General features: G+C 32.6%; 1 protein-coding gene across 1 annotated transcript in view; it reads right to left on the bottom strand.

Annotated features, from left to right (window-relative positions):
* Positions 1-25,255, bottom strand: part of LOC149898657 (multicopper oxidase 3-like) — an 81,144-nt gene extending 55,889 nt beyond the window's left edge. Inside the window, exon 1 of the mRNA XM_090115132.1 lies at positions 25,165-25,255. The gene's annotated coding sequence lies outside the window, so the exon portion shown is untranslated. The remainder of the gene's footprint in view (positions 1-25,164) is intronic.
* Positions 25,256-26,657: the final 1,402 nt, after the last annotated feature.

Genomic DNA, 26,657 nt, shown 5'->3' with positions numbered 1-26,657 from the left:
TATGTAATGTGGACTTAATCTTAAATTATAGTTATCCAATTTCAATACAAAACATAAAGAGCAGGTAAACGTGTGCATATAGCAACAAACGAATTCCTTGTGAATTCAACTGAACCCGCATAGGTCAACATGGCTAGTTAAACACTAGATCGTTGAAGACAATCATTTGTTCCGGTCTAGACGTTGAGAAATTCCTATATTTTCTTGTGTTGTGTAACGGGAAGCTAGCGTTATAGCGCATGCGGTTTTGCTATAATTGGCTCGCTTATCTAGATTAAATTTCAGAGTTTACATACTCCATAGAGTATCTATACTAATATTATAAAGCTGAAGAGTTTGTTTGTTTGAACGGGCTAATCTAAGGAACTACTGGTCCGATTTGAATAATAATTTTGATGTTAGATAGCCCATTTGTGGAGGAAGGCTATATATCATCACGCTAAGACCAACAGGAGCGGATCCACGTGGGTGAAACTGCGGAGTGCAGCTAGTAAAATATATAATATGTATAGGTAATCAAAAAATACGGATTAAAAATAAACAATAAACTCAAATTGTAATCAAAAACAATGACTATCCAAAATCTTTCAAGTAACAATATCTATATAATATATTTACTTGTTAAAGTTTGTCTTTTTCTTAAAATTTCGATACCTAGTAATTAATATTTAAGCTTCAAGTGTATTTTAAAAAACTCAATGTATGTGATATAGTCTGTTCTTTCCTAAAAATAATAATAAAATATACGATCCTCTACTATTACAATAATCTGGATAAACCAAATAAATACTCAGATCGTCTTTAGGTTACCCAAAGACGTACTAATCGTTATGATTTCCTTTAAAGGTGGGAATTACGGATTTTATGGGTCACATAATATTATGTAGAGATGACGCGTATACTAATAAAATGTCAATGTATATCATACTAGTGGTCCGCCCCGGCTTCACCCGTGGTACATATTTCGCAATAAAAGGTAGCCTATGTCCTTTCTCGGGTTTCAAAATATCTCCATACCAAATTTCATGCAAATTGGTTCAGTAGTTTAGACGTGATTGAGTAACAGACAGACAGACAGAGTTACTTTCGCATTTATAATATTAGTACGTATGGATTATGTATTATTACATCCCAAACTATATTTTGTTTTCCTTACGGATAATAAACGCTAAAAAACAATGTCAATGTAACCATCCCAAATTCCCAAACGTTTTTTTTTCAATTCGTTTTCCTAAAGATTGATTTTTTATATGACCTATATAAATATTATTGATAACAAAATTTAAATGGATGTAGAGGTGTTTGTTTGTATGCTATAGAAAATCCACTGAGACTGGGAAACATAAATTTCGTTCGCAGGAAGAATATTTCTTGAAATAATATATATTATGTACCTAGTTGGCTAGTTTGCGAAATAAGTTTGCATAGCTTTTCCGTGAATTTATTTACTTATCAGAGACGATTGTCAAAAACTAATAATCGAAAGCAAAACGAATATAACAGTAACTATAGGAATAGAATATAAATTATTCTTATTTGTTAATTATAGATTTATAAACGTAATTGCATTGTAAATCATTAACATCATAAAATATGCTAACACACGTTTTACTAATTACAACTATACAATTTTCAGTCGTAATCACACGCCACTCGTATATTTCTCAAGTTTTCTGTAATGTTTACTACGTGAATACATATTTACTACATTTTACTGCCAATAAATAAAATAGAATTATTGTGTATTATTTTATTAATTATAATTGTTATTTATTGATGGTTAGACTTAACTTTAATAAGTTTCTTGTCACGTTTGTACTAATATAACATCTTTTCATATTCAAATTGTAAATATACTATTTAACAAGCTATTGCATACGACATATTACGTCCACTGTTAATTCAACGACGGCATGGAGGATTTTATAAATTGTTTAAATTCGTAATAATTTGCCGAAATATTATTAGACCCTCTTGATTAGTTCTAAATTTAGTTAAATTAGATTAAAAAAATAGTAGTTCCCAGTACCAGTTTATTTCGTTTCTTATGTATTAGTATAGGTAATAAACTAAGGAAGGTCCAACAAAATTATTCTAAAATAATATAAATTTTTTCTCTGTGCTTGCTAATAGACACGAAAAATATTCTACTAACCAAAAAATATTAGTTCTAAAGACTTAAATTATCATTTTAAATTATTTTTTTCACCGACATAGCTCAGATTTTCAATAGACGTGTTTCTAGCATAAAAATAAATAGCTGAAACTAATTGCGTTGAAATATTCTAACATCGTTTTCACATTGTTTCAGCTTTATCTTTATTACTTGTTATTTAAATCACTGTAAATATAATAAACAAGACGAATTATGTACTAATTCCTAAGTACATAATGTAGGTTCATTTGGTTGTAATTTTCAACGATAATATGGCGGTTGTACTTTATACGCAGGTTGTACGCAGGAAGCAAAGCTTTTTGGTCCTTAGCCAAAGCGGTCGAGTCCAACTTTTGCCGTCCCACTCTACCACCGTTGCTGAGACCCGATGGTTCACTGGCCCATAGTGCGAAGGATAAGGCAGATGTATTTGCCTTACTGTTTGCTAACAATTCTCGTCTTGATCCTCCTAAAAATACTGCTCCACCGACAATTCAACACCGTGGCGTTCATATGCCTGACATCCGCATCACGAACAAGGAAGTCCTTAAAACGCTACGCAACCTCGACGAGAATAAAGCCAATGGACCGGACGGAATACCAGCCGTAGTCTTAAAAACTTGTGCTCCTGAACTTTCTAATATCCTGACACGTTTGTTTCGCCTCTCGTTGAAAACTGGAGTTGTCCCTAAGAGTTGGAAGCTTGCCAACGTTCAACCCGTTCCAAAGAAGGGCAGTCGGTCAGATCCTACTAACTATCGTCCGATTTCAATAACCTCCATACTCTGCAAGACTATGGAGCGTATATTGAACAATCGGCTCCTCATGCACCTGGAAGCCAACGACCTGTTGAATGACCACCAGTACGGTTTTAGGCGTAATAGATCTACTGGCGACCTCTTAGTGCATGTGACACATCTTGTAGGAGAGGCCGTTGAGGAATTCGGAGAGGCCCTTGCGGTCTCTTTGGATATCTCAAAGGCTTTCGATAGGGTTTGGCACGAGGGTCTTCTAAACAGGCTCCCCTCTTATGGAATTCCAAGAGACCTTTGCACTTGGATTGCTGACTTTCTGCGGGACAGGTCCATACGAGTTGTTGTTGATGGTTGCTCTTCAGAGCCAATGTCGATCAATGCCGGCGTTCCGCAGGGGTCCGTTCTTTCGGCAACACTGTTTCTTCTGCACATAGACGACATGATTGCTCCGAATATGTTCAGTTATGCAGATGACAGCACTATTGTCGAAAGATACAAGTCCAGTGCCCGCACTTCAAAGGTTGAGACCGAATCTCTTCGGGAGGACATGATTGTTCGCTTAAACCTTACTCTTCAGGCTGTGTCCGATTGGGGCGATGCCAATCTTGTAGGGTTTAACGCATCCAAAACTCAAGCGTGTCTGTTTTCCGCAAAACGGAGTCCTATAACATCCACTCCGATCTTCCGAGATGTGCCTCTAGCAATAGCCGACTGTCTGGAGTTGCTTGGTGTCACTTTATCTTCTACACTCAACTTCGGTCAGTTTATTGAATCCAAGGCCCATCTTGCCGCCAAAAAGCTCGGAATTCTGAACAAGGTCAAGCAATACTTCACACCGGGACAGCTTCTTAATCTTTAGCAAGCTCAAGTCCGCTCGTGTGTGGAGTATTGCAGTCACTTGTGGGCAGGCGCGGCTAGATGCCACCTTGGAGCTTTGGATTCAATTGAAGGACGTGCCAAACGTATTATTAACAACTCTCCCTTAGTTGATGCTCGACTCTTGAGTCTTGAGCACCGTCGTGAGGTGGCATGTCTTTCGGTGTTCTACAGGTTGCACTTCGGTGAGTGTGCGTTGGGTTTACACAACTTAATTCCCTCATCTCCATTCCTCAATCGTAACTCGAGGCGTGCCGAGGGGTTTCATCCTTTCATTGTGGATATCCCCAACATTCGAACTCGTCGCTTCGAGTCTTCTTTCATAATTAAAACAGCCAAACAATGGAATTCACTCCCTACCACTATTTTTCCTGAGCAATACAACCTGGACCTCTTCAAAGCTAGGGTGAATAGGCTCCTCCTAGGCAGACGTGCACCCAAGTAGACCACATCGCCGCTTTCCATCAGGTGGGATTGTGGTCAAACGTCTGCCTATCGATTATAAAAAAAAAAAAAAAAAAAATGATTTATTTTTTATGAGTAACAGCGTATTGCTTTATTGTGTGGTGTTTATGTTTTAATGTAAAAATTTTCAACAATCGAAATAAATATACTTAAATGAATCAGCTTAAGCTTCATTATAGTTAAATATGTAAGCATATATTAAATACTAGCGGTCCGCCCCGGCTTCGCCCGTGGTACATATTTACGTTTTCTCTACATAAGAACCATCCTCGTACTTCAAGCAATATAATAAAAAAAAAATTATCGAAATCGGTTCAGCCGTTCTCAAGTTATGCGCTTACCAACACATTTTGGGATTCATTTTTATATTATAAAATAAAGATAACGCGTGCTTTAAATAAATTAAAATAAAATTCCAATTAAGCGTGATCTAGTTTTGAGTATGAATGGAAAAGTTTCCTAACGGATAGGGATAAAAATATAAACAAGTATATAAAAAATAAATAAATTTAAAAACAACTGTTTAACTTTGAATAATTTTATTGCTTTGACCGTGACCATGACCGTATTGGATCGTGTGACTATTCCAGAGGATATGCAAATTTAATATTATAATATTTTAACAAAATTAATTAGTAATATTCCTAATTGTTGTTGCTTTTATTTTAAATATTAATTTTCGATAACCGAGATTAGATTTTTCTGTTGTTGTTGACAATGATTAGGTACTTTTTTGTATTTTACATTAAATATAAAAAAACACCTACTTCTAAATTTCACATTGGACAGCTCCAAAGTACCCAAAAAGTCTCTTTTTATTTAAAACTAGCGGTCCGCCCCGGCTTCGCCCGTGGTACATATTTACGTTTTCTCTACATAAGAACCATCCTCGTACTTCAAGGAATATAATAGAAAAGAATTATCGAAATCGGTTCAGCCGTTCACACGTGATGCCGTGACAACGCGAAACGGGTGCGGACCCGCCGCCTTTTTATAGCTCCCGCCGCGAAGCGCGTCGAACGCGGCAACTGATACACAAAAATAATCCTTATGGCATGTAATTCACGCGCGATGACTTATAGCGTATTTCATGTATAACTTTGGTGTTTCTACACCGATTTACATGATTCTTTTACTATAACCTGCCCAGGAGTATGAAGAATAATTGTGCCAAATTTCGTTAAAATCCGTCGTGTAATTTTTGTTTCTAAAACGAATATACAGACAGACAGACAGACAGACAGACAGACAGACAAAAATTTTACTGATTGCATTTTTGGCATCAGTAGCGATCCCTTATCATCCCTTCATAGTTTTTTTTTAAATATATTTCATGTACAGAATTCGCCTCTCTACAGATTTATTATAAGTATAGATGTAAGTATATATTTAACCCTAGAAAGATAGTCTGCGTCAAAATGACTCCCGCGTTTTCGAAATATAGCTGTATCTTTTTAAATGTCGCGAATCCATAACTGTGCTCATAGGACATTTCATAAGTCACTAAGAGCTACCCTATGGTATACGTGTCAATAAAGTTAGAGTTGTATACGTAGTATATTATTATTAGTCTGTGGTTAGAGTAACCGATTTTGAAATATAACGACTACGTGAGTCAAAATTACGCATGATTATTTTTACTGTGACTTTTAAGATTTTGACTTCTATGGTAGTTTGAATATTTTTTAGCTTATTTTTACTGTATATTGTGACTTAGGTTAAAAATTTATTTTTATACATATTGAAGCAAATATAGAAAACAATTGGGGATAGAAAATTGGAAGAATATTGTATACTAGCCGCTCTTATGCAAAATGCAAAATAGAGTGAGCATACGTTGATATGTGCTAAACTTGTTTCTCACTATTTTTTCTATAACTATATGTACAACATATATATAACATATAAAAAAGTATGATAATTGTGGCCAAAAATAAGTTTTAATTAGAATTAATACGTATTACAAGAATTGTAGATGTAGATGCAGACGTTTAATGTTTTCGTTTTTTTATATGTATAAAAATAAATAAAAATAAATTATTTGTAATATTAATTATTCTAATATAACTGTAAATATATAATAACTTACAATTTATATAAAAAAAAACAATATACCGCGACTTAGAGCTAACTAAAAAACATGCGTAAATTTGACGCATGACTATCTTTCTAGGGTAAATATGATTATCTTTCTAGGGTTAAAGAAAATAATAATATAGGTACGTAAACTTGAAATGTAAACACCCAAAAACCACCCACTAAAAAACCCAAAATTTCCAGAACTTAATTAAAAACTAGTTTTCTTTTTATTTTAGTATAAGATAAACATGAGTAATATTTATGTAAACAATTCTTCAAATATTTTAAACGTCATTTACTCAGTATATCTATTCTTATATTTACTCTAATACAATTCGCAAACAGCCTTGTGATATATTAGATAATATTTTGTCATATGATTGTTTTCTATAATTATTTGCATTTACGTAAAATGCACCGTTTTATATTATTGTTTAGTTAGTTTAATAATTACTAGCGACCCGCCCCGGCTTCGCACGGGTGCAATGCTGATACTAAATACACTACAGAAAAATTGTGAACGTTGTATAGGTATAAAAATATAGCGGCCCGCTCCGGCCTCCGGCATCGCACGGGTATAAAATACATAGCCGGGCGGCCGCAAACGCTACGTCCTGCAATTTTTAAATCTGTAATATCTTCGAAAATATTCACTTAAATCATACGGTGTAAAGGGCCATATAGATCTATATTAAATGAACAATGTATCCATGGTATTTAATTGGTTAAGGATTAATGCTATATTGGTTAAAATCGCTTCGAAAATTAGCCATTATTTGTCGTAAAAAGTAAATGACAAAAAAAAGTTATTGTGGGTTATCCATAAGAGATACACATATACCATCGCGGACTTTTCTGTAGACCTTTTCAATGTGTATAATACTTAGTACATTATTTTGATAAAACTCGTAGGGTTCAGCCTGCGTTTGCAATGTAAGCGGAATAAATGTAATTTTTTACGACATCACATTAGAAACCTCAAAAATAACAGTACTTCTCCACTACTTAATGGATCTTATTATACATATAAACCTTCCTCTTGAATCACTCTATCTATTAAAAAAAACCGCATCAAAATCCGTTGCGTAGTTTCAAAGATTTAAGCGTACAAAGGGACATAGGGACATAGGGACATAGGGACAGGGAAAGCGACTTTGTTTTATACTATGTAGTGATTATTAGACCTTATACTGGCCATCATTTCATTTTAAAAAATACCTACACCAGGAGAGTTCAAAAGACTGATCATATCTTACCTAATCTAAAAGGAATCAATCAAACTGATGCACAATTTCTCTCCACAACAAATACAACAATCTCCTATTAATAATAAAACATATTACTTAATTACCTATATACAAAATATTTGTCTCGATCTACACAGTCATTATGTACAATTCATAGAAGTACATAGTGGAATGTAAATAACCAAGCTGAACTTTAAATTTGTGTTATGATCGAAAGACTCCATTATTTAAAGGGCAAACATATTGCAGTACAGATAGTATCATTTGGATATAATTAGAGGCAATATTCTAGTCTGAAACTATTGCGAAATACCTACTAAAACCACGTAGTATTATATCTGTCAACTGTGCTAAAACGTTCGCAACTGTAACTTTATGTTAATACTAGCAGTCCCGGAAAACGTTGTTCTGCCCTTATCACTTAGGGGTATGAAAAATAGGTGTTGTCCGATTTTCAGATCTACCCACACAAAATTTCATCAGAATTTGTTCAGCCGTTTCGGAGGAGTATTGCTTCATCGCGACACGAGTATGTTATAGATATATTAGATAATTTTAAACCTTTTTGTTTTTTGTTTTGTGAGGATAAAGTTTTGCACAACGTTTATAGCTTAATATGCTTTAATCGAGTACATAAGCTACATCACTGCTAAGTATCATCGAAATCCGTTTAGGGGTTTTCCAGTGAACAAGTAACAAACATACATACAAGAATAGGATATTGGTGCAATCTATATATGTATAAAATTTTATTATTGGTATATCCAACTGTAATATTTCGTAATAATTATTCTTAGTTTTTATAATCAATGTAAATAATGTATATAAACAAATGTTAATGATAACGGGATTTTCAGATCAATGTACATAATTTGAGGAAATGTGAATGCATTTTCCTCATATTAATAATTATATGTATACATATTTATTTTTCGAGTAATATATTGTATTATATATATTTTAACATATAGCTATTATAACAGTCCCTGCCAGATTAACGCTGCTACCATGTATGTTAATAAATCTTCTTATATATATAAAAATGAATCGCAAAATGTGTTGGTAAGCGCATAACTCGAGAACGGCTGAACCGATTTCGATAATTCTTTTTTTATTATATTCCTTGAAGTACGAGGATGGTTCTTATTTAGAGAAAACGTAAATATTATGTACCACGGGCGAAGCCGGGGCGGACCGCTAGTTAATAATAGAAAAAAACAGGAAAACGCGCTTAATCTCATGAAATTATTGTATTGTCGCCGATCCAAGTGTACAAAGTTTCAATTTAATCTGTCCTTTTAAAGTGTGTCAAAATCGAGTCTAAAGGAATCTGTTATATACAAACATACATATGTGACCGATACATACAAACATACAGGTGAAGCTCAAGGCCATCGGTCTTTTATTTTTATGCCAATAGAATTACATAGCACCCTTTCCAAAAATATTCAACATAGGCTACTAAAACATCTTAATGTCCTACAACCATATATGCCTACAACAGTAATACAATTATACATAACTGCATTTTTACTCTCAAAAAACGAATGTGTTAAAAATAACTTTAACAATATAAAAATAATCTTGAAAAAAATAAAAAAAAAAACATAAATTTTATGTATATGAAACTGATATTATAACGTTAAAGTCGCTTTACCAAGTTAAGCAGTGTGTAAGTTGGCGCCAAAAGTTACGAAATGTTAACTCTGTTACATTCATAAGCGGAGCGGGTTAAATGCTTAAAACTGCTCTACTTAACTGTATTAAAAATAAACACTACTAACGTGTAATCTAACTTAAAATATAAATGAAAATTAAAAGTATCAAAATATTTAAAAAAATCTGCTCCATTATTATTTTTTTAATACCTGATATAAAATATATTATCCTAATTATTTAATGGACTCGTTGGTTAACCGTACTGAAAACGGAGTGGATGTCTTTGAGCAAAGGCAGCACAAACCGTTTCCCTTTTCAGTAAAACGCTGTAACCATAAACAAAATTACTTCGAATTCAATAACTAGTAAACCACTCACACTTAGCTTAAATAATAATTTAGAGCTTTTATATTCTAAAGTACCTATCTTTATACCTTAATAATTAGTCAAAAAATCGCGTCGCCTTTTAACAAAGCCTTTTAAGGATATGTGAGTGTAAATCTTAACCAGTATTTTAATTACTTACTCATTTGGAATAATTTATTTTGGATACACCATAGCGGAGGACATTTTGGCTGATTGATTGAAGCAGATTTAAAATCCTTTTTGAAAAATTTCGTAACACGAAATTTTTCTTTAAATTTAATATTGGAAGCTTACATTGGAAGCTATACCTACCTCAACAAACATGTTTAAAGGGCTGATACACGTAGGAACTTTAAAACCGCGGTTTTAAAGTTCGCGTACTTACTCGGCTCGACGTCGGTGACACACGCAAGAGCTTGGTCAGTAGCTTCTCGCGCGTCACCGATATCGAATGTCTCTATGTCATCAACAGAGGGAATTTTATGTTATTCAGGAATTAAATATAGACATTTTTAATTTAATAACCAGCACCTATTTTTAAGTAAATAGCATTCTAACAAAATAAATGTTCAAAAATTGAAGGATATATTTTCGTTTTTACTATTATATTTTGAGGGTACTTTACAAAAAAAGAGCGTGTGCGCCGAGCCTATGCGTCAGGAGTGAAACTTCCTTGGCGGGATTCAAAAATACCTTCGCCAATATTCAATTATATTATATTCATTCATATTAATTATTATATTAAATTATTTTCATAAAACTAAAAGAAGAAGACGAAATTAATTGAACTTTTGCACTTAGTAACACCTATTATAGCTAGACAGGCTAGGCTCGCGGCTCGCGGCGGTGACAGACGTGCGAGCGAAGGCGGGCTACGAGTAAAATTTCAAACATGTTGGATCGTCAACGAACTTACTCGACGGTTTTTAAGTACGCGTACTTGGGGTGACACACGAGCGAAAAAGGTCGTCGAGCCACAAGTTCGCGTACTTACTCGTATATATAAAAATTTGTATTTACAAAATTAGTTCCTTTCATAGAGATTTGTTTGTGACGAACCTTTTTGGAAGCAACGTTCTGGGTGGTAGGTTCTGCTATTTGTGAAGTATGATGTTGCACCACGATTGAGCATAATTTTGAAATTCTATTAGTAAAGGATTTCCTTTACTACAAGGTGATTTGGCTTTGACATTTAAAATATTTTCGTAACTGGAACCTTATCTCGCATAATTAAATAAAACCTTTAATTATTAAATTAATCTATTTATATGTAAAACTAGCGGTCCGCCCCGGCTTCGCCCGTGGTACATGTTTACGTTTTCTCTACATTAGAACCATCCTCTTACTTACAGGAATATAATAAAAAAATAATTATCGAAATCGGTTCAGCCGTTCTCGAGTTATGCGCTTACCAACACATTTTGCGATTCATTTTTATATATAAGAAGAAGATAAACGGTTAATAAAATAAATTGCTTATACTTCATATCATTTAACTCAAACATGTTTATGAAATTGAATTTAAAGGTGAGCAATTTAATCAAATTAACGACACCTATTATTTTTGAAAAATATATTATTACTAATGGCTTATCAGTGTTTTTCCATAACCAATCTCTGCTTGTAAGCAACCGCAAAATGATGGTTTGATTCTGAGTTTTCTGACCCTGCTGATTTTTACCCAAATTCATATTATATTTATGATGCTTTAATTTCAATGAATTCTAAATTATTATAACTTTAGCTAGAGATTCACTACTGTCTCATAAAATGGAGAAGCTATTACATTATATTGTTCTGAATTATTTTTTTTAAGTTGGGCGTTGCATGAAACTCATTTTTGTAAATTACCCAGGTAATTACGTGATAGTAAACCCATAATTATTTAATTATTAATTATTATCGAATAAACAATAATAATAGGGAAATAATCAAAGCCCTATGAATGATTCAGTTGAATTTCCTCAGTTGAGGAAATACGAAAATATTTTAATAGCAATTATGTGACGCAGGAAGACGTGATAATAACATAATAATAATTAATCAATGATCAGATGAATCAAATAGGGTTATTTTATTTATCTATGGGGAAGTACTAATCTTAGGAAATACCTGTGAGATGTGCGGCTTAGCTTATTCAAAATCCCACCATTACCTTTTTACTATTTATCCGTAACTTCTATTAGAAATTGTATTTCCTTGAATGTCTGTCTATCTTTCACGTTGGCGCTACAAAACGATTTTACGTTATAGTTTTTATGTTTGGCGGTAGTTAGTAGGCTATTATAGTGAAATATAGGTTACTTTTGCCGCAGGGAAATATCTTTTTCAGATGGGAGTTTCCTCACGAGCGAATACGCGGGAGAAATAATTTGACATTCCACACTTAAATAGTGCTGAATTAAACCTATGACCTAAAGCTTCATATTAAAAACTCTTATTAGTTTATTATTACTAGATTTCCGCCCGCAGCTTCGCTCGCCTTTTCAACCAAAAGAAAAACCCGCATAGTTCCCGTTCCTGTGGGATTTCATAGATAAAAAGTAGCCTATGTCTTATTCTGGGTCTTCAGCTACCTACATACCAAATTTAATTGTCATCAAATATCCATCATCACAAACTTTCGCATTTATAATATCAGTAGGATATAATCTGTGTTGAAGACAGAATAAATATAAAGGACCATGATGATACACCTTATCTTAAAATCTCTACAATAGGATGCACATAGGAAGTAGCAATCAGCAATGAAATGATTAAGTAGATATATTGTAGTAGAAATCGTATGTACAACATTAAATTGCTTCGGCCTTTCGCCCTTTTGCTGTGTCAATAGGTCAAAATGATAGACTTCCTCATAAATAAATCTTTACACGTATTATAAGGCCGCAAATTTAGTTGTAGATACGTAAGTAGCGAATTTAATTTGATAAGTCCTATTATAATATTATAAATGTAAAAATTTGTGACGATGTATGTTCTAATCCTTCACGAAAAAACTACTGATGAAAATGGATTTGAATGAAACGCAGTGATATAGGTTATGCGTCAGAATAACACTTGCCTGCGGGTTCGTTCGCGGATGAAACCGCAAGGCACAGCTAGTTTTATATCAATATATTTTATGCAAACATCCTACCCAATGTAAGTATAATAAAAATGTAGGTATTTTGTTAACAAAAAGTTCTGTACCAAAAGATCAGAGGGTAATTATAAATAAGTAATTAACATTCTTTAAACATCGATATGTTATAGGCAAACTCCGAAGCTCCGGCGCTCCTAGGTTGGACTGGTCAATCCTCAGGTCAGACTGAATGACTTAGTCAAAGCCCAAACAAATGTAAATTTTCGGCCTTTGACTAAACAATTTTCGTCAAACCTGGGAGAGACTAATTTGGTCAGGCAAACGTCAAAACACAATTTTATTAAATCGGGGTTTGACGAGTCAAACTCCGATATAGGTATGAAGTGTCTTATCTTCGTATATTTGGAAGCATTTTATCATTTAAGCAGCTTTCAAGTCTTAAAAACCGCTTAACTCTGCCAGTTCTGACACCTGATTGGTCAGCTTACGTGATTTTCACTTTTATATTTGAGATGCTTTGAGAGAATGCCGTGTGGCATTAGGCCCGCCTTTTGTACGATGTGCAATAAAGTATAAAATAAATAAATAAATGCTTTGGAATATACGGAGGTTAGTTTGTATAAGATTAAGTATAAAAAAATAACATTTTTAAAATTTTGATGTTTATTGTTTTAATAATTTCTTAAGTAATTAAAATGAAAAAACCTGTTTAAACATGTTCAGATCAACGTTTGACCGAGAATTGCAGTCGCTTCTAGGATTGACTAGGCCAAAACCGAAACAGAATAATTTACTTTCGACGTTTGACTGAAAAGTTAGGAGCTCCTGTGTTTGACTAAAAATACTTCAGGCAAAGGGCGAAATTGAAATGTATTTCGGGGATTGCCTGATGGCTTTGGCCAAACCTAGGATAAACCAGTCCTTCCGCGAAGAGACTGTGTATCGGACTTTGACTATAACAGATATACAATGTTTTTAAAACAAAATAAAGGTGGGTCGTAAAGTCGTTGCTACGGAAAATTCTTCCGCCTACATAACGCAATTCAATCAAATATTTGTTTTTTAACTTTGTATAATTTGCAATAATTTTCAATATCACCGTTCATAATTGATAAACATTTATAGGTATATTTATTACCCCACTTACCATATAAGGTATTCAATTAATCCTTTATAACCAATACTCTTGGCTTTTATTATTTAATTCATACTTTAAAATTGTAATTTTGCTTAATTATATAATTGTATGGCTTCAGCATAAAATATAACTTTATTAAATACCGCTTGGGAGATTGTGACTGCTTATGTTGTCTCTACAATGCAAATTATAGATAAACATCTTTAAAACATCAATAAAACAGAATTATTCAAAATATATGAAAGCTAAAAGGTAAATCTTTCCTTTTTTTACTATAGTCACCTTATACCTATAGTACCTAAGGATTTCATCTTTATTTTTAACGTTTACCTACTGTTTTGGTACAAGATTCTTGTCTTAAAATTAAAAGGTAATTCTAGAGACTAACACCCATATACTCAAACCACATAAATCTAAATTACATTTCTATGACTGAAACGAATTTACCTGTAACGGTTCTCTAAAATTGTCTGAAGAGGCTCATACTTATCTACTTACATATTTCTTAAACAATTGTGTAAAGATTTTTTCGATACCCGAAAGATATGTAATCTGTATAATATATAACCCGGAATCTTTAGACGGATTTTCCAAGTGCCCTCATACATTAATCATGCTTAGTATTGGTGCAAATGATGTAATGTTGAAGGACATACGATTATATTGTCAATGAGGTGAATGTAGATATGTATAGCGGATGCTGGGTAGGATGTAATGTTCTTTTAGACAGAAATGTATATACTAGCTTTCCCGGCTGTTGTTCTGTGCAATATAAATGTGTCTCAATATTTTTGAAGTTAACCTTCTTAAGGCGCGTTTAGAGTAAAATTTCAAGGTCGCGCCATGGCAATACTGTCACGCCATGACAATACCGTCACGACGAGAAAGGCAACGATTTTGGTATCTTGTCAAAGAAGTTTCACTTCTGACACGTGTGCTCGGCAAACACCCTCCTTTTTTTATACGACAATCATATAGTTGCTGGCGATGCACATGCTGTTAGGTGATCACCCTCGCCCTGATGTTTTCGTCAACCAACGTCAGGGAAAAACAATACGATTGTTTTGCCGGCCTTGACATGCGATGATGCGTACCTTCTGCGTAGGCTTCTTCATTTTTTGCCAAAAATTCCATCCTACTTATTAAAGCGGAAAACTTTAGCTGTTTATAAGTTCAAAAAATTAAACCTACATGTTTAGAATATTATGTTCCTATTTTTCAAGAAATATTTGTACTACGTCATACGATATTATCGGCTCGACATCTATATTCGTATGGATAAAGGTATTCATTTCTTAAATATATTCTAGAAGCCAAGTATATAATAACATGTAAAATTATATTCCAATAGAATGGATGCTATGACCCCACTTGATGACAGTTCATCAAAATAATATGATGATGATAATTATTGAGATGTACACGTGTTATATGTACAGTCTTTTACAATTAATAATAGAAGGGAATAAATGACATTTAATATTTTATCTTTATTAATAAGTAATCTCAAATAATCAAGCTATCGAAAATAATATTATGTGAAAAATAGTAGCGTTCAATTCGCAAAAAAGAACAAATAGACCGTACCTAATATCAAAAGAATAAAAATTGTAAGGGGATTTTTCTATCCATTATTTGTAAATAATTTTTTTAAAGAAAGTAAAATAGGTAAATAATTACCTATATTTAGCTCGCTAATTGACTTCACTGACATAGAATTTTCTTATCCGGTAAAATGTGTTAATTACTTCAAACATTTAGCCAACATTAAACTTTACCAATAATCATTTTAAAAGCTAAAAATTTCCATTGTACCTTTGCGTTACAGATATTTTAATTATTATTGAGAATTGAAATACAATTCGTACGACTTACTTTTTATTATACGTGAAGTATTTAATTTCTTATAAACAATTAATTCTAGGAATGATAAAGAATACTATTTTTGGCCTTACAAATAAAAACGTAGTAGGTACCAAAGACACACATAAAATTTGCGTATGTTTTAAACTTTTAAATAATATTATATTTCATACAAAAAAGCCAATTAGATATATTATAGTTAATTAATTGATAAATGAATTTAACCGGCAATTGAATAATTATTATAAGCATATTCCTTATGCTTCAAAATAGAATATAGGTAATAAATTTAAGTTTAAAAATTTTCTATAAAATTCAAAGAACTAACCATGTCTTAGCTCACTAGTCGCACGTCACATATCTTTCTTCACAGGAACAACATTGCATTACGTAAAACCACGTTAAAACTCATTATTTTTAATAATTAAAATGATAATAGTACAAAATACTTAATACAAACTTTATCGTATTCAATAATTGACAATCGAGACATTTAATATAGACGAATGTCGTGCAAAGGACAAACAATAAATAATACCTATAGTACCTAATACAACTAACTTCGAAATTTAAACAAAAAAGAGCGTGTGTACCGAGCACACGTGTCAGAAGTGAAACTTCTTTGGCAAGATTCAAAGATATCAAATGATATCTTTGAATGGCAATACCACAGGCAATACCGTCACGTCATGGAGTAAGGTGAGCCTTATTCCATGACGTGACGTGACGGTATTGCCATGACGCGACCTTGAAAATTAATTACTCTCAACGCGAAAGAAGTTATGCATACGTTTGCGATTCGCTGACACATAAAAAAATATACCGGCCGAATTGATAACCTGCTCCTTTTTTTTCAAGTCAGTTAAAAATATGTGATATCATTGAACAGTTAATACAGGTTATACCTAGCTCTAATTCAGGTCAATTATATAAATTGGCACGGATTATGATCGCAATTGTGGCCGTGTCGTGTAGGCGAGAGACTTTCGGTGGTGTAATATTGTGTAAACATTGTCAAATTCAAATTCAAATTACCTACAAATTCAAATTCAAAATTATTTTTTGTTTTTTAAATAATGTATTAAAACAACATTTAAATAATCTATTTAGTGAATTCCCGTGTCCTCTTGTATGGTGCAGATATTTTGTTCCACTGATCGATTTGCATTACGGACAAATAGGTAACCATGACCAGCCTTCTACCAGGCAATTTCTTTTAAGTACGTTATAAATTTTTGAGTTTTTACTACGGCTACGGCGTACCTAGGACACCGGTAAGAATCCCGCCTAGATATCCATTTTTTGTATTCTTTTAAAATTTCTCCTTTTATAAATCATTTGCTGCGAAATTGGTAAGGAAGAAAGTGATGAATAATTCTCGAACCTATTGTAACTTTTATCAGTAGGAAGGATTCTATAAAGGCTGTAAAACTTACCTTCCTATGTGTGTGTTATCGGTTTATAAAGTTCTGTAAAAGCGTTAAGTACATTTTTATATAATATATTATCTTTAGTTATTACCATTCATATAATAATAAATTAGATTACCTATAATTCAGATAATACCTTTTATTCAGAATTAGCAATCCGGCCCGACTTCATACGAGTGCAATTATTAATCTACAGACTTACGTGATTTTTTTTATAAACTTGTTTGATAATATATGTCTTTATAATAAAAAAAAAGATTCATCTTTATTGAACAATATTTAAAACTACTACCACGTATTACCATATTATTTCCTATTGTAACTACTGTGCTACTACTGTGTTGAATGTGCATATGTAAATAAGTACCTACCTTAATATTATGCTATAAGTATGTACCTTACCTACAAAGTATAATAAGTAAATAGGTATACTATATCGTAATTAATGTAGTTCTTATCAAATATTTCGACTTTCTAGAATCATCCAACGGCTTATCAGAAAGTGTAGAGTTCCTACTTAATTCTTTCAAATTATCAGCAATATCATGACGTTCAACTTATAACATCATGCTGAATTGATAATATAAAGTGTTTTCATTTACAAGTGTTTTATATTAGTTTTTATCGCGTTCATCAAATGTCTATTATACGCTTCCGTGATCGTCTTATTGGTTAATATTTGTAACTTATTTCTTTAAAAAAACGCTGTTATTAGCTACACCTATGACCTAATATATGTTTGTATGTAACGTCGGTTACATAAAATTGCCATTTTTTGCTTTCCTACTATGATAATTTCATGAAATTATTTTATTTTCCGATAATAAAGTCAAAATCGTGTCTAAAGGAGTCGTCCTTAAGGGCCTGTTCAGTGCGACGCGGATGACCTACGCGGACGTCCGCGACGGACGGTAAAATGTATGAAACCTTACAGCGCGTTCAGAGCGACGCGGAGCTGTCCGCGTCGCGGAGAGCTATCCGCGCGCGGTCGAAATCGCTCCGCGCCGCTCCTCCGCGCCGCGGATGTCCGCGGGCGGACGGTGCCTGGTTCTAATGTATTTGTTCAGTGCTCGGCGGACAACAGTCACGCGGAGCGGATGTAAAGTACTGTCGTTGTCATGGCGGCTGCGTCAAATGTGCAAACCGAGAGGGTTACAGTCGATCCCGATCCGCATCGCACTGAACGACAAAATCATCCGCGACGGACGCAAAACCTAGTCCGCGTGCGGACGGTCCGCGTCGCACTGAATCGGGCCTTAGACACGATTTTGACGCACTAACGGACAGATTTAATTCAAACTTTCTATACTTACTTTATTATCGGAAAATAAAATAATTTCAAGAAATTATCATATTAGGAAAGGAAAAAATGGCCATTTTCCGTATTTCCTGCTTAATATTATTATGTCAGTATATAAAGAAACCCAAACACTTTTTTATCGAATATTCCAAATCGAAAGGTAAAAACAAAAAACCTAGGAACGGCTTTGTGGAGAATTGATCGTAAGGAAAATAATTATAGACTTTTACATAATTTCATTTTAACATTCATAGAATTACTATAGATATAATTATTAAGTATAGAAACCTGAGGAATTTGTAAGAGCTTATATAAACGAAGTAATTTGTCCCGTCACTAATGAAAATTCTGTTAATGTTTCATCACAAATTTTTCATAAAGATGCGTACCTAATTAACGTCAATTGAATGTAAAACATTGTCATCGCTTCTTAATTATAACGATAATTTTTAACCGCAAGATCTTAATAAATAATATAAAAAAATTCTTACGTGCAGGATCTGAAGAAAATCTTCAAATAGACAAACAATAAAAGTTCACTAAACATCACTTTTACTTAAAATTTTCAGTCCATAATACGAATTCACATTCATATTTAAAAACAAAACAGATCAAATCACACAATGACATTTAAAAATGGAACAGTCCGCGTTTTCTTTTTTTCTTATTTTTTTTTATTGTCAATGGACAAGCAATGGATGTTCCTTTTTCAAAGTCTACACGTGCCCGAAACGTTCACTCAAGTTCAGGACTATCAAATATTTAAGCTGGCAACAATGACCATTAACCTGTATAAGGTAGCCTCAATGGGCCACTTACAGAACTGATTGGTTGACAATGCTGTGACGCATTTGTAGTACGGATATCTAAAGACATTGACCAGTACGTTATACAATAATAATTTTGATGATGATATATTATATTGAATGAAATATCCCATTAGTTGAATGATATATTTGGTACGATGTCCGAAACACTGAAATTCTACAGTTTAGTGACGCATTTTGAAGCAAGGATAGAATCACAACATAGTATAAAACAAAATCGCTTCAGCTGTCTATCTGTCCCTACTAAGAGAAGAGAATCTACCCTATCAAGAGCCAGCCTAGCGAGCGAAGCCGCGGGTGGATAGCTAGTGCAATATAAACATATATGTATATTGTATATGTCTGTGTAAACAACAAACATAATTCTTGATTATTTTATCATATTTTACGCCTGGAGATAAAACTTGAGCACGTGTATTTGACTGGGCGTAGAGTCCTGAGAACGCGAATGTTTTTGAATTATAAATGACTCACTATATAAGTACATACGACTATAATGGCTATACGGGACATTGTCTCATTTTTATTGGCTCACAATTAATTGGCGAAGCGAACCTAGTATGATCGTTAAAGAAACGAATACTTATGAAAATATATTGATAAAAAACATACTTTTTTAAAAATTCAAGTAAAAAATAGTTAAATACTTAAAATTTGTTATCACATGATTTAATTTCAGTGAAAATAATTAGTGAGTATTATACATTGCCATGAAATTATTTCAGAGCTGAACAAGAGTTAATAAAAACAATTAAACAAACCAAAATTTTAACAGGCGTTTAAAAACAAGGCCTTAATGTCAACCTGATCACTGATCTATAAGTTAGTATATAAATTGCTTAATAAGGTCGAAGGTCAATCAAATTTTATTACCGTATGTTCACTCAATGATATTTTCGGATCATGTTCATCATTGAATTAGGGTCCACTGCCACTACATATTGATGGACGTTCCTTATACCTAAGGTACCTACATGAATGAAAGACTCATGTATGGTTATATTTTTTCGTTACCAATTAGAATGAAGTTTTTTTTTTTTAATACATGGCTCGCAGTGAAGGAAACAAATAAAACTATGGCAACATTACACAATACAGATTATACCATAAAAGCATCCGAAAAAGAATTTACTAATGTAATTACTATTTATACAAACCCGTCAGGATTATAAAATGATCAAAATATATAACAAACATAACGTTAAACTTACCCCTTTCTTAAAAATCCTGAAATGTCGCTGTTGATATGTGAAATGTTTCTCACAATTTACCGTTATATTTCACTGCATGCAGCAAAATTTAGACGTAGCTAGACGCTATCGAAAAACGAAGCTTCTTTTTGAAAATTTTCATTTTTCTTTTTACGAACGGATCCACTGTGACGGTTGAACGCAAAACGTCAATATCACTACACAACCTTTTTAAGTGTCATGAAATTCAAATTGGCTGTTTAAAAAAAAAGAAATAAAACGTCAAAATTCGAACGCGCGTTCGAAATCGCGCGCGGACTGTGGTCAAAGGATACAAGGACTGCTATTTTCACCGTTCCTTGTTACGGATTTATTTTTATTGGATGATTATAGTTTAATGGGCGGATTTGTGCGTAACGCGAGTTGCCCACGCGATCCGTGCTCATACGACTGAACGCACGTTTCATCAAATATTCAGCTTAATAATTTAAGACCTGTGTACTTATGTATGTGTAATGTCATGTCACAATGAACAGGATTTGTATGGAGTGGATACGCTGCAAATATTTGTTTTCGTCACGTCTCCTTTGAATGTATTTGAACGGTACAGTAGCTCATTAAATATTATACTGTTTGTTCTCCGATACAAGATGTATTAAAATTGTAAGATACGAGATACATCATGAATCTTATAATATTACGTGATTTGCACGTTGTAGGTAGTCAATGATTGTTCGAAATTTAAACTACTTGATTAGGTTAAGAAGTTCACTATTTTCTGCAATTCTTTTATCTTAACATCTGAGATCTTAACTAATAAATTATTTAGGTAATATTTATATCAATAAAACTATTTGCAAGAATCAAACAGGGCATATAATTAAATATTTATTATATTTACAACATACATAATAATATAATATATCATATGGTCTCCGCGTTATATGCGCCTTCAAACAATAGCCGTATTTTTTTCCAGCTTTACGAATAATTCTTATCTCTTCTTTACTTATTAAGTATAAACTTAAAAATATTGAATATTGTCGTCATTAAATAAACTTAAAATACTTTAAATAAATTCTCAAATGGCTGCTCTTTCAACCCGTTATCAAAGATAGACAGAATATAATATTATTTAAACACTTTCGATAGTCGAGCACACTTACGTAAAGTAGTCTTTTGTATCTCAAATAAACTCACATTTTTTACCAAATACCTACTTAAATATATTTTAACATTTTAAATGTTCAATATTTTAATAAGTAATTGTATATTTTATTAAAAATTAAACACTGACGATAATTAACATACCTACATATATTACAGAATATGTATTTAATATAACTAGCTTTCCGCCCGCGGCTTGGCCCGCTTTGTCTAAAATCTAATAAATTATATACTAAAACCTTCCTCTTGAATCTGTCTATCTATTAAAAAAACGCATCAAAATCCGTTTCGTAGTTTCAAAGATTTAAGCATACATAGGGATATTCATATAGGGACAGAGAAAGCGACTTTGTTTTAAAATTTAAAGTATGTAGTGACTAGTGATAGGTACATAATATTTTATATTCCAAATAATTGAACCTAATAGAGTTAGTAATTCGTTTTACTTAAAACTAAGCTAATCTTATATATAAAAATGAATCGCAAAATGTGTTGGTAAGCGCATAACTCGAGAACGGCTGAACCGATTTCGATAATTCTTTTTTTATTATATTCCTTGAAGTACGAGGATGGTTTTTATGTAGAGAAAACGTAAATATGTACCTACCACGGGCGAAGCCGGGGCGGACCGCTAGTATTTAATATAAATGAACTTTTTCAGGATCCGCCAATCAGAGACGTCATAAAAGACATAATGCATCTACCACCTACAAATACTAAGTATGTATACGTATAGTATAATATTATCCGTGCGACAAAGGACACGGGAATTCAGAATAACGAAAGGTAAAAAATAAATCAATACTGGTAATATCAGCCCAATATATCTCTTATTATACATATACAATACACAATACACATATAGCTTCATAGCAATTATTCGATTGTGATTCTTGCATTTAGACGGAGTGTCGCCTACTTGTTCTTGTAATGACGTCTTATTTGCTGTTGTTCAATCTATATGTATGTAATACTTCTATATAAGATGTTCAAAAGACTTATTTTTCTTTTAAAAAAGTTATTTATTTAATTTTATATTTGATTTTGCTGGCTACGATGCCTAGTTCCTTTATTCCAAAATTTTAAAAAAATCTGCCAAAATATAATTTCAAAATGTTAGATTGCATTAAAAAAAATAGCTCTATAACATTGAAAACCATATCAAAATCTGTTCACTAGTTCTTGAGTTTATCGCGAACATACAGACGCGATAAATATAGGAATTTCTTTTATACTACTACAGATTCTCTATTATCTTTTAACTCAAGGTTAATTACTCCATGAATATAGAACCTTTATCTCATTTGTTCGAGGACATTTAATTTATTCGTTCGGAAATAGAGAAATATAGCGATTGGTATAATTACGTTTTATTTATTTAAGTCCTTTTTACTTGATAGCGTTTTGTTTTTGTGTAATTTTGCTTATGATTCCGAAATAGGAGTCTCGCGAACAAACGCCTTATACAGCCTTATCTATACGTCATATACCTACTAATATTATAAAGAGGAAACATTTTTATTTTTGTATTGAATAGGCTCAAAAACTACTGGACCGATTTCAAAATTTCTTTTACCATTACTTTGAGGGATTCTTCCGAATCGTATAGGCTATATTTTATCCCGGAAAACGTAAATATGTTCCACGGGCGAAGCCGGGGCGGACCGCTAGTGGAATATATGTATTTTTAACAGAAAATAATAATTATTTTTTTATCTTTCTTATCTCTATCTTATTATTTTCTGGTAAGGATTCAATTGATATAGTTCTGTGATAGATATCTAATAACTAATAATTAATTCCGATTGGATTTTAACCCTATATTATTCTCGTGAGTCGTGCTACCTTCAAAGTTCAAATTAAATATAAATTTATAACTCATAGTCTATTATTTATTTGGATGTCACAAATATTATTAAGTGTTAGCGATATCAGATAAAACTAACTATTTTGTAAGAGACTGTCAATTGATAAAAAATATCTTAAATTCAAGAGCACAGATTAGATATTCAAATCTTGGGGGCAGCGGAGTTGACAACTACAACCTAGGTTCCAAGATGGTATGTAACAACACTCTTCAAGTCTAATAATCTACTAAAATTACTAGTATAGTATTATATTATCTGTGCTAATTATGATAAACATTTTCTAAATTGTTATTATACTTAAATTTTGTTTAATATGGGCCCTCTACACAATGGTCAGCGTTGGCCCAACCTGTGGGCGCAAATGATCATCGACGTTAGCGATAAACGGCCTTACGGCGATTAAGAAAAAGCATCTGCAATAACGGCCGATCATACATTTAGGCCCTCTACACTATCGTTATTGCCTCTACTCGCTCAAAGCTCTCCATTTTGTAGAGGGCCCATTAGGCGGATACACACAGAGCGAGCAGCCTCGCGAAACAATTGCTGCGCGAAGCAGCCCGGTCAGTTTAGCTGCCTTTTTACAATTTATAGATTAGGTAGGTATCTGCTGCTAAGAACGAATACACTATTATTATAAAATCAGTTAAATAAGAAAGTCACATTGAATATTTTGTATAATATCATAACTAAGTCTACTAGGTAAGTAGGTAGTGTTACACACAAAAATTTACGTACTTGCCCATTTTTAGTATAGGTAATTTTGGAACACTAAGAACTACCTACTCTATTTTCCTCTCTTATAAGGTATGAATAACTACCTACTTACCTACTATTAAAAAAACATATTTTAAGTACACAAAATTCATCCTCGCTAATCCTTGTCTGTTTGATATTATAATCCGAACAAATAAATAAAAATCTCAATAGATACCTATTTAAAATTTAAAAGTAAGTACATAACTGTTATTTGAATATGCTCAATAGAAGCACTTCTTAAAATTGTATTATAAAAGCGCCGAGAACTTTCTACAAGACGTTAGCATTTCTTAATGGCATTGTTTATAAATATGCTTTAGAGCTCATAATATTATAGCAGGATTGACGAAAAGTCTAGAACATAGTAGGTAGGAACATAGACCATGTTAGGTTTGAGAAAAAAGTCAATATTTTTCTTTATATAACCTTCTTAGAATCTGATAAGCGCGGGTTTTCCCGTATTGTTCTATTCCCGTTTCCCGACATGATTTTACTTTTACGTGGTAATGTATATTTCGAAATATAAAACCTTGAAATTTCTTAAATTTTCTTTTTTATTTTATTAAAAAAATGTTGTAGTTTATTTTTACGAATACAACAAATTATACAATTAGTGAATGAAAAATAGTGTAGCGTTTATAAGTCAAGCATTTTATTAGCTGTTTTAAAAAATTGTTATTTTGAACATGTTTGTTATCTTTACAGGAAATATAAGAACTAATCAAACTTGTAAGTAATTGCAATAGACGTAGGTACCTATGTATTAACTATTAAGTAAACTAAATGATTGATAAAAGTGTAAGTAATGAAAATAGTCTGTAAGTAATATAGTGGTGTAATTAAGATGAATAAATAGTGCCTTATTTCTATGATTAATTCTCAATGAATAAATTACCTATTTTTAATTAATAACAAAAAATTTAGATAAAACTTACCTCTATCATCAACTGAAAAAAAGCAAGTTCACTATAATTTTCACATGTACTTCTAACTCTATACACTACTTGTGTGTATTTGTTTTGTTAAATAGGAAACAACTAGTATCAGAATATCTCGATTCTCTTATTATCTAATCATATAACATTATCGACATCTTGAATTTACATGGTGATAAGTGTTCTTGGTTAAATTAAACCCTGTTGTATGTAAACTAATAGCGTTGGCTTTTCGCTCTTAGGTACATTTTACCTCATTTTATAAAGTTAACCCAGTAAATGTAGTACTAATTTGCAACCTTTTAAGTTTTAATGTTATAATCGGGGCAATTAACGTCCGCATTAGTTAACTTAAGCATGATTTTACACGAATTCACGATTTATTACCTCCTGTTAGAGATCAAATTTTATAACATCTACCTATGTGTGGATCTTCAACTGTCTCTTTAATTAGGTAATGGTAACAAGCTGTTAAATATAAATTGAATCAACAGACAGTCTTTCAAAAATGCACATAATATGGTAGTCGAGTATGAATAAATAATAATACGAGCTTTCGCCCGCGGCTTCGCCCGCTTTATATAGGTAGGTACTAAAACCTTCCTTGAGAATCACTCTAGTCTCTAACTCTCTAGGTATCTAACCGCATCAAAATCCGTTGCGTAGTTTTAAAGATTCAAGTAAGTACACAGACGGTGAAAAACGACAAGTGTGTTTCAACACATAAATACTATATACAACTACTTGCAACTAAAACTTTACCTAATGCGCTTTCCTATTGATTACTTACAGCTCTGAAACTTAACCAATGAATTATTAAAGGGACTTAAATGAACTAGCAATCGATCTAGCCTATAACTATAGGAACTAATAGTTTCACAACATAATCATTACAAGAAACACGCAGTAGAACTATCATCTAAGTCAAAGTTTTGTTTAGATATAGACTACAGGCCCATGTTGAAAAAGTTATGGGTCATTTCAACCACTAGGTGACCTATCTAGAACGATATTTAAGAGCATAAAATTATAAGATTCAGCACTATGCCGTCACTTGTAAGCTGTCCAACTGAGTGGATGAGAATCGGAAAGTACAGGTAGAGATTTTTTCCCCTTGTCTCCATGATTTTTGTACGGCGGAATAATGGATTAAAAGCAGTATTGAAATAGTTTGACACAGATGCCGTACAAAATCAAATGACCAAATTTACCCCGGCAATTGTCGGAAAATAAAAATAAATTCTTACTTTGTGGACCACCATTTTTGTCAGTCTAATAGTATGAAGTATTGTTTGTTGAATAAACAGCAGAAAGGTAAGTGAGAATCGTTGGAGCCATGTTGAAGCTTTACCTATGTTTATAATGGCGACCACTAACTGTAATGCAGTGGCGTATTTCTTGTTTTAAATGACCTATTCATTACCACTAATTAGTGCTATTTACGGACGGACTATCTGAAAATCTATTGAGTTAAAAGTTATTTAAAAATTAAA

This window comes from Colias eurytheme, chromosome 22, assembly GCF_061535395.1.
Source record: "Colias eurytheme isolate Ceu_HAF_F1 chromosome 22, ilColEury1 Martin Lab GWU primary, whole genome shotgun sequence".
Taxonomy (NCBI): domain Eukaryota; kingdom Metazoa; phylum Arthropoda; class Insecta; order Lepidoptera; family Pieridae; genus Colias; species Colias eurytheme.
This window is presented reverse-complemented; position numbering and strand designations above follow the sequence as displayed.